At 43.9% G+C, this 15,051-nt stretch overlaps 1 pseudogene; it reads left to right on the forward strand.

Annotated features, from left to right (window-relative positions):
- The first annotated feature begins 2,528 nt into the window (after window positions 1-2,528).
- LOC120835964 lies at window positions 2,529-13,357 on the forward strand (annotated as a pseudogene).
- The last annotated feature ends 1,694 nt before the right edge of the window (window positions 13,358-15,051 follow it).

Here is a 15,051-nt window from a genome sequence, read left to right on the forward strand (position 1 = left end):
ACATGAGCAGGTGATGCAGGTTTCATGAGTATTTGATGTAACACTGGTTTCGATTGGCCCCTTGCAAGCGCCTACAAGTTCTTTTGGGGTACTTAGCGTGTGTAAACAAAAGGACCAGACAAAAAAAATAAAGCGTTCGCCTTATGAAATACTCTACACGGGGCGATTGTTTAAATAAATGCCTTTGTGCGTTGTACTTTTTTTTAATTGGAGTTTGGTCGTATGGGTAGAAGTTGCATTGTTTTCGTAGACTTTATTTTGAAGAAAAAAATAATCAACTGACGAAAACTCATTAAATTTTGTTCTCGCGCCCATTTAAAGAGATTCCTACTATGGTGGTAATATAGGAATGCAAAGTAAACCCATTCGAAAACTCAAACAAATGAAAGCCCTATAGTGGCAGTTTTTTTTTCAATTGGAAGTTTAACATCCAAACACGGAAAAAAAATCAACACGGGTATTTCATTTGCAGCCTGGTTAAAATGCGACAAAGCATCGATGCTGCAACGTTATAATTGATATACTTCAAAATATTTCATAAACACGTTCATTACTTTAAAAATCTTCGAAAATCAAATACTGAAACTGCTACAGTAATACCATAAGCCCGAGTGATGACAATGTTAGCCAATATAAAATTTAATGCTCATCAAAATCATTTCTTTAAAACCAAACGCGGATAATGGCATTTGGCTTATCACGTGTTTTAACGTAATGCAACCTCTTAACGTATGTCGTGTTTTTAAATATTGCACCATATCTTATGAACTTGTAGAATACCGATTCCCCCAAGCCGCCCCGTTGCCTCCGAAGCAAATTCTGGTCAACAGATGAACTGTTAGCGGACTCGAACCCCGGCCAATGTGTCCGAAATCTGACTGAGGAGGATTTCGAAGAAGGCGTTTTGCTGCCGATATTTTGATTGGATGTCAAAAACATCCTGAGGTGATTGAAATTAATCCTCAGTCTTATGCCGGGGCGTGCGGGAGGCCTTGCGTCGGTTCGGTGGTCTGACATGTAAGCCCCTCAAATCTTGTTTAAACTTTCTGTGAAGTGTATAGTCCAAATCAGGAAGGTTTACCCGAACATTTCTTTTGAAAAACATCGGTCATTTCACCATCCAAATATGCACATAAGGAACGAATGATACTTTATACCAGAAAGAAGATATGAAATTCCTTAAACTAAGCAGAGAAGAAAAAAATACTCAAAACGTTTTACCCGATGTGTGAGTAAATTTTATTTCGGCGGCGCATGAGCGCATAAACATACGTAATTCTCGCAATTTTTAGGCCTGCTATGAATTGAGATGCGTTATGCTCTGTTTTTATGTTCTATTAATTAAACAACATAATTCATAAAAATAGTCTTTCTTATTTTTTTTAGGGGGTACATTTGATGTAAAGATTATACGAATGATCTAGACTATGTGAATAATGAAGAAACAAATGGAACGACAAGTAAGTAAAAAAACAATATAGTTTCTTTATTTCTTGTTCTTGCAAGAAACAATATCGCTTCCAGCTTACAATAACCCCTGATGAAAATATCGTATTGTTTTAACGTCTTATAATTACGCGAAAACGTCTTTAGGAACTGATTTATAGCCGAGTTCTTCGATTGCTGAGAGATGTTCTTGGGATAAGCGTTTATTGTAGATACGATTCACGGTAAAGCAGTTGTTTACGCATTAAAATGATATCAATATTGTATAGATAATAATTTCTATGGACACGGCTCTACTCTCGGAAGTTGGTGAAAATAATATAACGTGAAGATCCAAACAGAGGTGCACAAATACCGTCTTAACCCGTCGTATATTTAAGCGCTAAGTTGAGAGCGGTCTCCTTCGCTTCGTTGCTTGGCACTTTAAGGTTGAAAAATCAATATAAAAATAGATGATTTGAAATTAAAAAAAAAAACATAAAAAGCACAGCTACTCTGGTTTTTAGGAACTTTTTCACCTACTGCAGTTATTTATGACGATGATAAATTTTACAATATCTCAAAGGGAAAATCCTAATTAGAGGCACACACCTGTAGCACTATTTTATAGCTTAAATATTTATAGCCGAAACATACATAAAGTAACGATGAGACGGAACGCTTATCGTACAAAGTGGTACATTTTAATGTGGATTACTAAATTGCAAATCGAACTACGCACATAATGTTCGTAGCTGGACAGACATTTTTTTAACTTCATCAAACAGAATCTTGATAAGGGTTTCTGATTGTAATACAAATAGAGAGCGCCTCATAACCTATATCGGTCTAGGGCCAAGCTACTGAAACTGGAGAGAAACGCCTAGTTTGCGACTTTCGTAACAGTTGCTGTGCTTCACAAAAAAAAAAAAAGAAGAAAAAAACGCACGTGATAAGGTTGTCGTTTATACGACACCGCGTAGACATCAGACGAAAACGGCAGAGGCCATGTTGGGCCGAGTTAATGACCGATTCGAGATAGAAACCCTGGAAGCGCGATATCGAGCTGCTAGAAAAAATAGCCCATGCACAGAGTTCTGCCGACGTCCAGTGTGAACGGATGTAGAATCGAGGAAGCTCGTTGCTAAGTCATTACAGACTCGTCAGTGTCATAAACCAGAGTACAGTTTTCAACGTCCAATCGTTCCAGCGATCGACAAAGAATAGACCGGTGAGGAACCACTTTTAAATTGTAACTAATGCCAAGGGCTGGTTGTTCTGGTTCGGTGGTCAAGTGTTGTGGTTAAGGGCAACTCCATTCAAGTATTAAGTTTTTCGGTTTTACAACTACGAAAGTTCTCTTTCGAGCTGGCGGCAAGTGTGGCGTTTCCTGTTTGAAGGCGACCATAAGGTGTCATTGTTCAAGTTTATGCGGTTTAGGAGCCCAGCCTATCGCATTGTACCGCTGTTAGTTAATGAATGCGCGTAGACTCGGATATCTGGTAACAGGACCTGTTTTCTCGGGCAAAAGCCGCGGTTTTTTTGGCTAAGTAGGATCTTCCAGGAAAAGTATAAAACTAGCAAAACACATGGTCACGCCATGAACATAACGCAGTATTGTACTACAATATTGAAAAACAGCGTGACTGGGACGGGGACAAAAAGACGAAGAGAACAGAAACCAAACGCGGTCTTATGTTCTCTTCGTCTTTTTGTGTCGTCCCAGTCGCGCTGTTTTTCAACAGGAACTCTCACCAACTTGCTCAGTTATCTATCCTTAACAAGACAATACAATGCAAATTTTATTTCAATTTGTAACATATTACAATCGGTGCTCACATAAGTCCATTAGGCTTGTGCGTGTGACGCGGCAGCTACATACTCAGTAAACACAGTCACGTTAAAAATGAAATTGGTGCCTCGCATTTTAGAATAGTTTCATTTTAATAGTACACATGTTCAACTCTCTTTTAAAAATTTAAAATAAAAACATGATGTTTGTTGGTGATATCAAGGGTAGTTTTAATATTTATTCACAATCTGGGTTGAATCAAATTTTAACTAAATTACCATAAAAATATTTCTAATGATAGAGATGGTCGGAGGAGTGATCCACTTCTTGAATCCTAATTTTCTTTATAAGAGACTGGTTACATTTATTTCTTTTCATTGATCCATCTTTAGCTAGCTTTCAAACTCTGCGCGGGTTTTAGTATTCAGTTATGTATCGTCAGGTGATTCGGTAAAAAGTTTAGGCTCGTAGACGTTTCCTGTTGCATCTCCATATTTCGTTTTGATTTGTGGTTTTACATAGAAGGAATGGCACGCCAGCCGCACGCCAGAACAAAAACGAAGACCGCAAGTGGGGAAGCCCTTTCTGGGGATATAACTCTTGGTTCTACACTGTATAGTTCCAAAAGTACCTGGTTTAAATTCGTTTAGAAAATTAGCGGTAAAACGATATCTACAGGCTCGGGAGCAGTGGTCAACTGATGATGTGCTGAGCCGATGCCCGCCTGCCATGTGCCATTGATGGCTGTGTCAGCAAAGTCACGGCCACTCAGCATCTCTAAATATTTAAAATAAAACGCCCGTGGTGAAGCGGCAAATAATTTAAGTGTTTCGCTGGTTTTATTTCCCATGTCTCAAATAATAAAATTTTTTAACGTTATAGCGTTTAGGAGCTCGTGTGGCAGAAAATTCGGCGTCGGCGTCGGTGGGACCAGAAAATCCCGCTATGCACCTGGTGACGTCAACGTGACGTCTTACGTGACGTCACGTGTGACGTCAGTAGGGTTAAATTTCCTCGTTAAATTTGGCGGGAAAATTTTCCGCTCAATTTTGCGGAAACATTTTTGGCTAAATTTGTGGGAAAGACTTTCTGCTAATTTTAGCGGGTCGATAGGGTCATGACGTCACAGCCACGTGCAACGTCACGTGCGAAGCCACGCCACAAGACCTCGCTCGGGAATTTGAAACAACCCACAACGTTCACGTGTGACGTCAAGTGACATGTGACACTACTGAGTAGACGACGCGCATGCGCTTGCGCGCCTCGGGAAACGAGCGCGGGTTTATATTAAAAAGCTTTGCGAAAAGGTCCCGATAACGCTATCGCGTTCAACTCTTAAAGGCGAAGCTCAAACGTTCCTTAAGTTTTACTTTGTCCCTTTAAATTAGTTTTCCCAGTATTACTGTGTTGTATAGAAAATTAATGTTGGCTATTGTGAAATGCAGTGGCGCGATTCCCGAGGGAAAGCATATTGGCGACGTGCGCGATTGAAAGCGTCGCTGTGGTCGGCCTTCCACAATTGGCTGAACGCTGACTATGACGTCAGAAGAGGATTTATCATCGGCGGAAATAAGAGGAATGAAAGTACTTTAATTTTGACGGTGTTGGCAGTGTTCCTTTGAGAGCGCAATGATTTCAAGCTTCCACCATGCTATTTACAAACACCATCAAACTTGTTGCTTGCAAGGTAATGACGTCACAAGGGGGAACCGTAGGAGGGCACCACTAGAACATTTCGCCGCTAATAGCCCCTTGATGGAACTCACGATTTATGTTTCTTGCGAAAGCCGATTAGTCAATGTTGTGCGCGTGGTGGCGAGTTTAGCCAACTAAAACTAGAAAAAAAAATGTTTTACTTCTTTCGCCCCTTCCCCTTCCCCCCCCCCCCCCCCCCCCCCCCCCCCAATCTTTCCGCCTTCTTTAAAGCCTTTCGGCTACTTCTCTGCTCCGGTAACTGCTCTGTAACTGTCACAACGCCACGCTTTGCGTTCGCACTTCAAGAGCCACCCGCCGCATCCATATACTACATACATACATTCAGCACAAACCCGGTGTTGGCTGATCAGTAGCCGAGTGCTTCTGAAAACAATTGGTCAAATGGATATGCATTGACTGGCCACAGTCAGGTGTCCAGCGTTTGCCAGGACTTCACCAATTGCGTTAGTTGCAGGATTCAACGTAACAGCACAATGTGCTCGATGACTTCGCCTGTTTCGAAATAAGCCCATCATGTCGTCGATTCCAACATGGTATCGAATTTCCGTCGATAAATTAGCGTTCCCACCCTTTCTTGATAAGTCAAAAAGCAAGCGGCTACCCCGGGCTGTTTTAGTACAAGGTACTCTCTCTTGATGTTGAATTTCCTTAGAAGCTGCGTATCCGCAGAGCTCATATAGCCGGGCCTTCTTTATGCCCACTCGAGAAGCTCCTGCTTAGGTACTGTCTGTAGCACCCTCATTTCTCAGTTTTTGTCCATGGTGGCAGCCACGGGCACTGCGGTAGAACCATACTTTTGCATTTGGGTAAAGTCGCTTTCGTGAACTTCTCTGTACACCTGTCAGATAGATGCCTAAGAGGAGTCGCTTTACCCACCGACTTTGGTCCTTGAGTCACCCGTCGTATCCAATCTGGCTTATTGCTTCTTTGACTTTGAAAGATGACCACCGAAATGCGCCCCGGATATCCGCGTTTGCCACCATTCCGTGATAGGTCTGCCTCCGACGTTTCTCTGGCGGCCCTTCAGAATTTTCCGCACATCTCCACACGTGCGCATGCGGCTGTTAGCGAACGTCACTTAAAGGGACCATGAAACGATTTTGAAATCGAACTTCATTCAATGCCCGTCCTAAAAGGTCTGGAAAGATACCCAAAAACACAAAAATAGAAAGCAAAAAGAAAAAAAAAATTCTTCGCTAAAAAACTTTAAAAAGAAAACCGGACTCTTTTACATCTTTCCTTCGAAAGCTATCTGCCTTTTCTCTGCGATGCATCCGCGGAACCGCAGCTCGTGAGCCAAATCCACTCCACCTATTGGGCAACAACCTACCTCACCAGCACCGCGATCATAAACAATAGCTGGCGAATGTCTCCTAAAAGTTTTGTTAGATATTATTGAGATCTATATATTGTAGCGTAATAAGACATCTGACGAAATTTGCCGAATTTGATAGGATGGATGGATGGATGGATGATTCCGGCTGAGCCCTTTGGATCGGACGGTAGCTTACGCCACCTACCGTAAGACTCAGAACCAAGCGCCATCTATCGTGTGGTAAACGAAGCAAAAGAAAGACCCGCCTGCGCAGTCAGTTCACGAGCGTCGTCTGCTGAACGGGTTTGCTCCTGGCCGCGCTGTCTTCGCAGAGCAGATTTTTGTTTTCTGGTTGCTCGACTAGTGTTTACATTGTTTGTGATCGATGGCTGGGTAACTATGCCGAAAGGCTGCCGTGTTCCGAAGTGCCCAAATTACAGTTTTTGTAGTCTGGTGGTTAAAAATAAACAGTTGCAGTTTCACCGCTTGCCACTGGATGAACCACGTCGAAGCACTTGGTGCAGGCTCATCGGTTTCAGGGACCCCGGGTCTAAGGTCATTCGTGTACGCTCGGAACATTTTGACACCGAGTGTGATTACAGCCACATTCACAGTGTTCCCCGCGAGTGCGGGCAGGTTCCAAAAGCCCTCCGGCGATTCCGATGAAGAATGGGAGCCTTCGTCGGAAGACTCGCCGCACTTCTCAAAAGGCATACCAGTGTATGGGGCTAGTCCCATGCTGTCGGTGTAGCGCAACAAATCTAACTGAATTTCGCTCAGCTGCGATGTGTCCATGGCTATCGCGGCGATAAGAAAAAATGTCGGTAGCATGCGCGCCTTCAGCGCAGTAAAACCTACCGGCACACCGCCAACTCGCCGCCGCTAGCGCTCCCATTCTCCTACTGCCAAGAGAACTTCCGACTCTGATGCCGGCGGACGTCACGAGCGTCAAAATTACGCCGCAGCTTGTTTTGCGGTGAGTTGGAAACGAAGAAAAAGTTGATATTTCATTCATTTTTAGGGGCGAAGCTCCTTAGGGTCTAGCCTTGTCCGTCCGGCGTCCGTGCTCACATCGATCTTGCTGGTGGTCGTGCTCGTGAGCTCACATGCTCACGTGCCCGTGTAGGCAAAAAATAAAGAAAAAGTGATGCACTCGACAGGATCCGAACCTGTGCGGGGAGACCCCAGTGGATTTCTAGTCCATCGCCTTAACCACTCGGCCACGGCTGCGGGACGAGTAGCGGGCTCTGAGATGTGGTAGTAACTCAAGAGCTGGGGATGTCATGGATGAAACGTTGCATTTACCTGCTCAACGTCTATACAGGAGACGGCGCTGCGGTCAAATGCGTATATAATGGCGTTAAACTTTGCTTGCATGTACTCAACGTTTATAGACGAGAAGGCGCTGCGGTCAAATGCTCAAATGCGTATATAACGACGTTCCGTACCACACATCCTCTTTCTGACATGAATGAAAACGAACGAAAGGCTCGGCATACTGCGGCTCAGCGTCTGCGCAGACAAGCACCATCAGAGCTTCGCCCCAATCAACATTAATCACCACGAGGAGATGCGGTCGATTTTTTGCGTAGAAGTTAATAAACCGAAACGATAATAGATGCCTGTTCGGCGTTAAGTGAACATTGACGGTTGAATGTAAGAGTTATTTGGCAAAAGTAAAAATGTCATTTCATGGTCCTTTTAACGTATAAAGGGCGCTCAATACGTTTTGTCTCCTGGGTAGTAACGCTTTATTCAGCGATGGAATTGAAAGTCGGTTTTGCCGGATACGGTTTGAGTTTATTCAGAACCTTTCATGGGCCCTGCGGAGGTTGTCTCACGGACATGGCATAATGAATCCGAAAATTCAAAAGAAGGTATCAAATACAACCAAGGCTAGAGCATATGAGTTCTTGGTTTTAGAAGTCCTTTCCAGCGCATGAATTGGCAACTCTACGCGGCGCCCTTGGCTTTGACGTCGTGCCCGCAGCGTATTCTGCGTGCCAAGTGAGCGTAAAACTAAATGTAGTTTCGCTTCTTGCTGCAGCACTCGTGATGATCTGGTATCGCGTCGAATATCTGGGATGAAATAGCTAAATAGCTGGAATGAAATAGCTAAATTTGGTGCTTCTGGGCACGTGGTGACGGCGAGCTTGCACAGCGCAGACATTGTATTGCTTCATTATCGATTTTATTTCGTAGAAAAGAAAAAGAAGAGGTAAACTGTTATTGTCATGAGTAAGAATGAGTGCATTTTTGAAACCTGTTTTGTCTAACGAACATCGAAAATTTGTTTAAAACTAAAATCCTAAAAACACAAGAATTCTTCTTTAACAATAAAGTTCTAGGCGTTTGCTATTCTGAATGTAATAAAACTAACTTATCCACTCGTTGGCCTCTCATAACCATGACAACTACATAAAAAACGCAGAAATGCCTGAACGCATCTGAAAGATAGGTATTATGCCATACTTCGGTGAACTTTTAGTAATAGTGGTGGATCACTGGCGACGGGTCAAGATACGTGTACACACTTCAAGCGCGCATCAAATTAAAATCGCCAAATTAAACCGCCTCTTTTCTTCTTCAGAGTAACTCCAAACCACTAAGAATGGCGAATGAACATGCACAAAGACTGCTTTAATTATATGAACACTGTGGTGTCTAGAAAAATATTCAGCCGTGGTGTGACCTCAGCGATGCAATATAGTAAACTGAATAACAGAAAACAAGCGTGAAGGTCAGTTATGGTTGCATATATGAAACGCTGCATAAGAGTGTCTTGTACATCCGTTGTTGTCATCTTTCCTACCGCAGAATCCCGGCCCCTAGAAGAAAATGAAAGGGCAGAGGTCTGCCCACTTGTTACTGCTCTCCTGCGTGGCACTCACGACTGCAGCTCATGCTGCCGACAACGGAGAGGGACCCGTCGTACACACGACGGCCGGCCGTGTGAGGGGATTCCGTCAGCAGCTAAATGGAAAAGTTGTCAATACGTTCACCGGCATTCGGTACGGCAAGGCCCCAGTCGGAGCCCTTCGTTTCCGGGAGCCGCAGCCCGCGGAGCCGTGGACTGATGTTGCGGATGCCACCCGACCGGCTCCAGTATGCATTCAGGTCGACACTAATCGAAGGCTGTCGAGAGTGCAGGGTAAACTTCGAAACAATTATTTCCCTCTTTGATCTGAATGTAAACCAAATTCTGCGCCTTTGGTTGCCTTCTGCTTCCTTGCTTGGAAGCAAAGCTCTGGTATACATCGATATTAACCAAGTAAAAATGGATTACACGAATGTAATGCAAGCGGGAGGATTGCTAGACTTCGTTGCCCCACGATAGGGCCTGGTGACTTGTAGCATCTAGCCCAATCACGTGCGAGTTAGAAACAACGTGGTATATAGCTCCGTTCAAAGGAGCATTCTAATATGCACGTTAAAGCAGTTTAACAGGTGGTTTGTAAATGGCTCAAGCCTGAACCTGGCGGCCTTAAGCTTTTGAATGTGACCCATAGAATGCCATAAGGGGAAGTGTGATGCACACCTATCTAAACAAACGAACAGAATAAAACTGCTAACATGACTAAAGTTGGCTGCCTGCCACAGAGGCATCAGTGAGCATATTGTAATGATATCGCTATTCTGAGGTCCCTAACTGTATCACAGAGTGCTTGAAACGTCCAACGAAGCTCAAACGTCACACCGGATGGACGATATCGAACGGGATTGTAGTATGAAAGAAACGGTGGCTATAACGTCTATGAAACTTAATCAAAATTGACACTTTACGCAGTGGCTTTCGATGAGTTAATACTTGTGGCGATCTGAGATGAGACCAAAGCTCGAAGTAACAGTAATAGACCCAAGCATCAAGGAGAATAGAGGGTTTGGAGTTCCACGCGCGGACCGATCTGGCCTCAGCATTAACCTTTCTAAAGCAAGCGTCTAAAACAAATTGCATCTTGCACGCGCGTTTGTCAACGCTTTATTTTGGTGATTTGCTTCGAATCTTTTATACGGGGAGGGCGTAAGCGTGTGGCGTGTGGAGCACCAATCCCTGCATTCTGCTTGATGCTTGGGTAATTTAGCAATAAGCCTATTGCAATTCAAATTTCACTCGTTTTAGAGCCAGATTCAAAGTTTAGACTCAAGTGCTTACATAATCCGAAGGAGGATTGAACCATAAAGGGATAAATTATATAGCAATAACATCATCCGCGCGACTTGATCGTGATTCTCTTTGCAGGCATTAAAGTACAGACTGAGGACTGTTTGTTCCTAAACGTCTGGAGCCCGACAAGAAACAACAGTGCTTCGGACCTAGCAGTTATGGTGTGGATCCACGGTGGCGGATATCGTTTTGGCTAGTCTTCTCTTAGCATATATGACGGTGCACTTCTGGCAGCTTACGGCGATGTCGTAGTTGTTTCGATGAACTATAGACTGGGAGCCTTGGGGTTCTTGTACGGAGGCACGGAACACGTCCCTGGAAATCAGGGACATCTGGATCAGTTGCTTGCATTGCGTTGGGTAAAGGACAACATAGCTGCTTTCGGAGGAGATCAAGGGAGAGTTACACTTTTCGGTGAAAGCGCAGGGTCGATGTCTGTAGATTTCCACCTGTCGTCACCGGTCTCCGGAGCCCTTTTTCAAAGGGCTATTATGCAAAGCGGAGCTATGTGCACTCATTCGGATCGCGCCAGTGACCCGCGGCTACTCACGAAAGTAAAAAAGATGGCAATGTATCTTAAATGCACGAATTCATCTGAGCCCGAAACTGGTCTGCCAGAGAATGTCATTGAGTGCTTGCGACGGGCAGATCCCTTGCATGTTAGAGTAGCAGAAGGGTTGGTTTGTCCCGATACGCTGTGCTTCGTGACGGTCTTTGGTGTGCCCTCCCTACAGAATGAACCCTGTAGAGCAGAGTATCGAGGAAATAAGGATATACTAATTGGTCACGTGGTTAACGAAGGTGGATTGTTTGCAAGCCGATCCTTTCCCGCGGTGTTCCATGCTGGCTCGCCGAAGAATTTGACAAAAATTGAGACGCTCCTTTTACTGGCGCCTTTGCTCTCGCCTCCGAGTCCCCAGCTTTTAGACGAGCTTCATAACATTTATACACGAGACCTCGGGAACACAGACTATGAGAAACTGAGACGAGCGGTTCAGGATGCTTGGGGCGACAAGGTCATAACATGTTCATCAAAAGAAGCTTCAATGAGGTTAGCAAGTAATACAGATTATTCAGTCTTCTATTACATACTAAACCACACGTCTTCGAGTTCGCCCAAGAAACCCTGGTACGGCATGGCGCACGTCGAAGACGTTCTGTACGTCTTTGGAAGACCAGTTGCGGAAAAGGCGCCTTCCGAGGACCAGAACTACAGCAAAAAATTGATGGGATTGTGGACTTCATTCGCTAAGCATGGGTAAGTGAAAACTGTATTATTCTGTTCTGTATTTGAAATTGCATTTACAGAGATTCGATGCCTCAATCCTCTTAGATCTCACGGGAAAGGCAGTATACATATTACCCCTTCCCTTTCCTATGTAAACTAGCTAAAGCGGACGAAGTTCCTGGATTAACTTTTTTTATGAAAAGACAGTAAGTGCACATGCGAGCTGGTGGTAGCTAATCATACCGTTTAACACCTAAAACTGTGGAGCAAGAAAGAAAAACACTTTTAGTTGAAGGAGCGGATACAAAAGGGAACGTCTCAAACTTGGCTGACTGGTTTATTTAACAACCATCTTATCTATACTCACACAACCACTCTCAACCACCTTCTACGAAGAGATCTGCTTTGTTGAAATCCCTTTCAAAGACCCTAAGGAACATACAGATTCAGAAGAAAACAAACGGTCCAACCCACAATACCATCATAGTCAATCCCCTTCTACGCAAAGGTAGGTTTACGATGATGGCATTGTGGGTTGGACCGTTTGTTCGTTTGTGAATGTGTATGTTCTTTATATTTGAAGATGTTTTCATCGAAGGAGATCTCTGCGTAAAAGTTGTTTGAAAGTGGATGTGCGGTTTTATACAGGATGCTCGAGAAATTGAGCAATTAACCGAGTTCGAGACTCCCTCCTGTGTTTGTTCCTTCGACTACACGTTTTTTTTTTTTCTCTTCTGCACCACACTTTCAAGTGTGAAACGACATAAATAACTTTTGTGTCTTTATAGCATAGCGTAAAGGTGGAAATAATTAAAAATCAATAAATATCGACCCGGTAAGTTAAAATGAATTGAGAACACAACTGAGAGATAAAAAGTCTTCGTCTAAATGTTTTTATTTTATTTTACTTTGTCGCTTTTCATTGCTTTTGCATTATTTTTGACTTTTTTTGGCAGGTGGTGTTTATTTTCATGATCGAAAATCATATTTGAAATATCTTTGAATTTTTAAAAGTTCAAGGCGTTAATTTTTTAGCATGATGAACTTTCTCAAAGTGAACATTAGTTAGCCTCACCAAAAGGGTCTAACTAGGGTTACTAGGTTGATAGAATATGGAAAGATGCGCAAACCTTAATGTTGGGTGATCTAAATAGTGGCTAGGGCATGAAACTCTTCTCATTTTCTCGGCACGCGATTGATGCTATCAAAATCCGCAATATCTTTCATGCGGTTGTCCATCTGTGTTTGGTTGCAAGTTCCATTACGCGCCAGATGTGTTCCACACAAAATGATCTAACAGTGTGAACTTGATTAGACACAGTCTAGAGGTTTTTTCGCGACTGGATCATGAACCAACTAGGCCAACAACAAGTTTTAATTGATTAGACACATACCACGTGGCATCTGACTATATTTGCGCTACTGTCATGGGTTTAGTATGAATAGTCTTCATATACTTTTGCTTCCGCAGAAAGAACCATCTCGTGGAGGCTTACCAATGGCCCCAGCTTCTGCCTGGTAACCTTGCTGCCTTGAAGATCACCAGCAGAGAGCCAGAGCAGACACTGCTCAATATTGGAGACCGCTGCCGGTTCTGGAATCGATTGCATCGCAGCCATGTTGATTCCGCGTAAAGTTTGAGAGACATGTCGGTCTGCTCATAAAGAGCACAAAATTGTGCGCGAATAAAATAAAGTGATCAAATGCCCCCGGTTATATATGAAGACTGCGTGCTCCCTCGATTGCAACCTTTTTCCTTCGAAAATTTTTGGCGGAGTTCCGCCGAAATATTTACATTTAAGGATAAAGCGAGCAGGTATCCGAAGTCTGTGGTGATGAGGTAAAGAAAGAAAAGTGAAGCATCGTCATTGCCTATGCACCTGGGCAAACATGCACTTTTTAATAACGTTTTTACTATCAAGGCTCCAAAACCAAATATTGGCGCCCTTCTAATTTTTTCCAATTTTTCTGAACTAGTGAATTTATTGCGATGATGGTTTATCGATGTTCTTCGGACGGACACAAGCACGTTTAGACCGACAGTGTGTTTGCCTGGCCCGTTGAAAGTTTCTGTGCCAACGGGGTATAGGGGGTTAGACAGATAAACTGGCGGCTGCAAATGAACCTCAACCGGCCACCGCCATGTTGCACATTTTTACCACTACACACGTGACCTTATAGCTTTACGTATAGATTTTAACAAAGTAGAAGGGGCGTTCCTAAAGTTCGTATTATTGTCATGAAGGATTAGGGATTCAGCAATGAAACTTGGGTAGGGGTTTAGTCATTCTCCACGTATTCACCTCCCAAAGTCACACACTTTTGCCAGCGATGGACAAGCTGTCGGATGCCATTGTAATAGAACTGCTCGCCTTGAGTGTTCAGGAATCATTCCACCTCATCAATGACTTTGTCGACGTCCTTGAAACGCTTTCCACGCTGAGAAGTCTTCATGCGAGGCAAGAGGAAGAGGTAACTAGGTGCGAGGTCGGTTGAATATGAGGAATGACGCAAACTTTCGTAACCTAATTAAAGAGGCCGTGTGTGACAACGTCTCCTGCACCGAGTGAGACGGAGCATTGCCATGAAGCAGACGGACGCCTTTCGTGAGCTTCCCTTTGCGCTTTGACTTGATAGCTTATCGCAACTTTGTCAGGAGCTCACAATAATCGTTTCCTGTGATCGTTTGACCTTTGTGAGCGTAATATGTCAAAAGAACACCACGGCGAAGACGGCACAGTCTTCGCCTTTTTTTGACTCTGGTGAGTTCACATGCTCCCACTGTTTGCTTTGTGATTTTGTCTCTGGATCATAGTGGCAAGTCCAACACTCGTCCATAGTCATGAGGCGGTCGAAAAAGTTATCAGCGTCGCTCTCGCAACAGTTGCAACATTTCCTGAGCCGCTTCCTTCCGGAGGTCTTTTTAAGTACACTGTAAGAAAAAAAGGTTGTTATAAGTGATTACCTTTGGGGAGGTTAAAAGCCTCTAAAGCAACACGGCTGCCATTTAGCGAGGCTCGGATTCCCCGGTAAGGCCTAGCGAAAAGCACGGCTTTTCGGCCGAGTGAGAGAATGCCTATGCCTATTCGACGTATTCCAAGTGCCATCGGACACTCTAAACATCCGTCCCTAGACACCCGTACCATCTCTATAAGCCGGAAGGAGGGCAGAGTGCCCGCCGCAATCGCCGCGATTGCCCCCGACGGCATCTCGATAGATTGACTGTATTTCTTACCGCCTGCGGAAACGCTCAAAAAAGAAATCTTAACGCGAGGAATGGGCGTGCTGACTTTATTGAACACAACGTACGGTTGTCGTTTGCGGAAATGAATCGCTGGGCACTTTCGTCGACACCAACGAGAGGCGTTGAACTCGCACCAGCGCTACCGCTATTTTTTTTTCTTCTTTTC

The sequence above is a fragment of the Ixodes scapularis genome, unplaced genomic scaffold (genome assembly GCF_016920785.2).
Source record: "Ixodes scapularis isolate PalLabHiFi unplaced genomic scaffold, ASM1692078v2 PGA_scaffold0__279_contigs__length_252992795, whole genome shotgun sequence".
Taxonomy (NCBI): Eukaryota; Metazoa; Arthropoda; class Arachnida; order Ixodida; family Ixodidae; genus Ixodes; species Ixodes scapularis.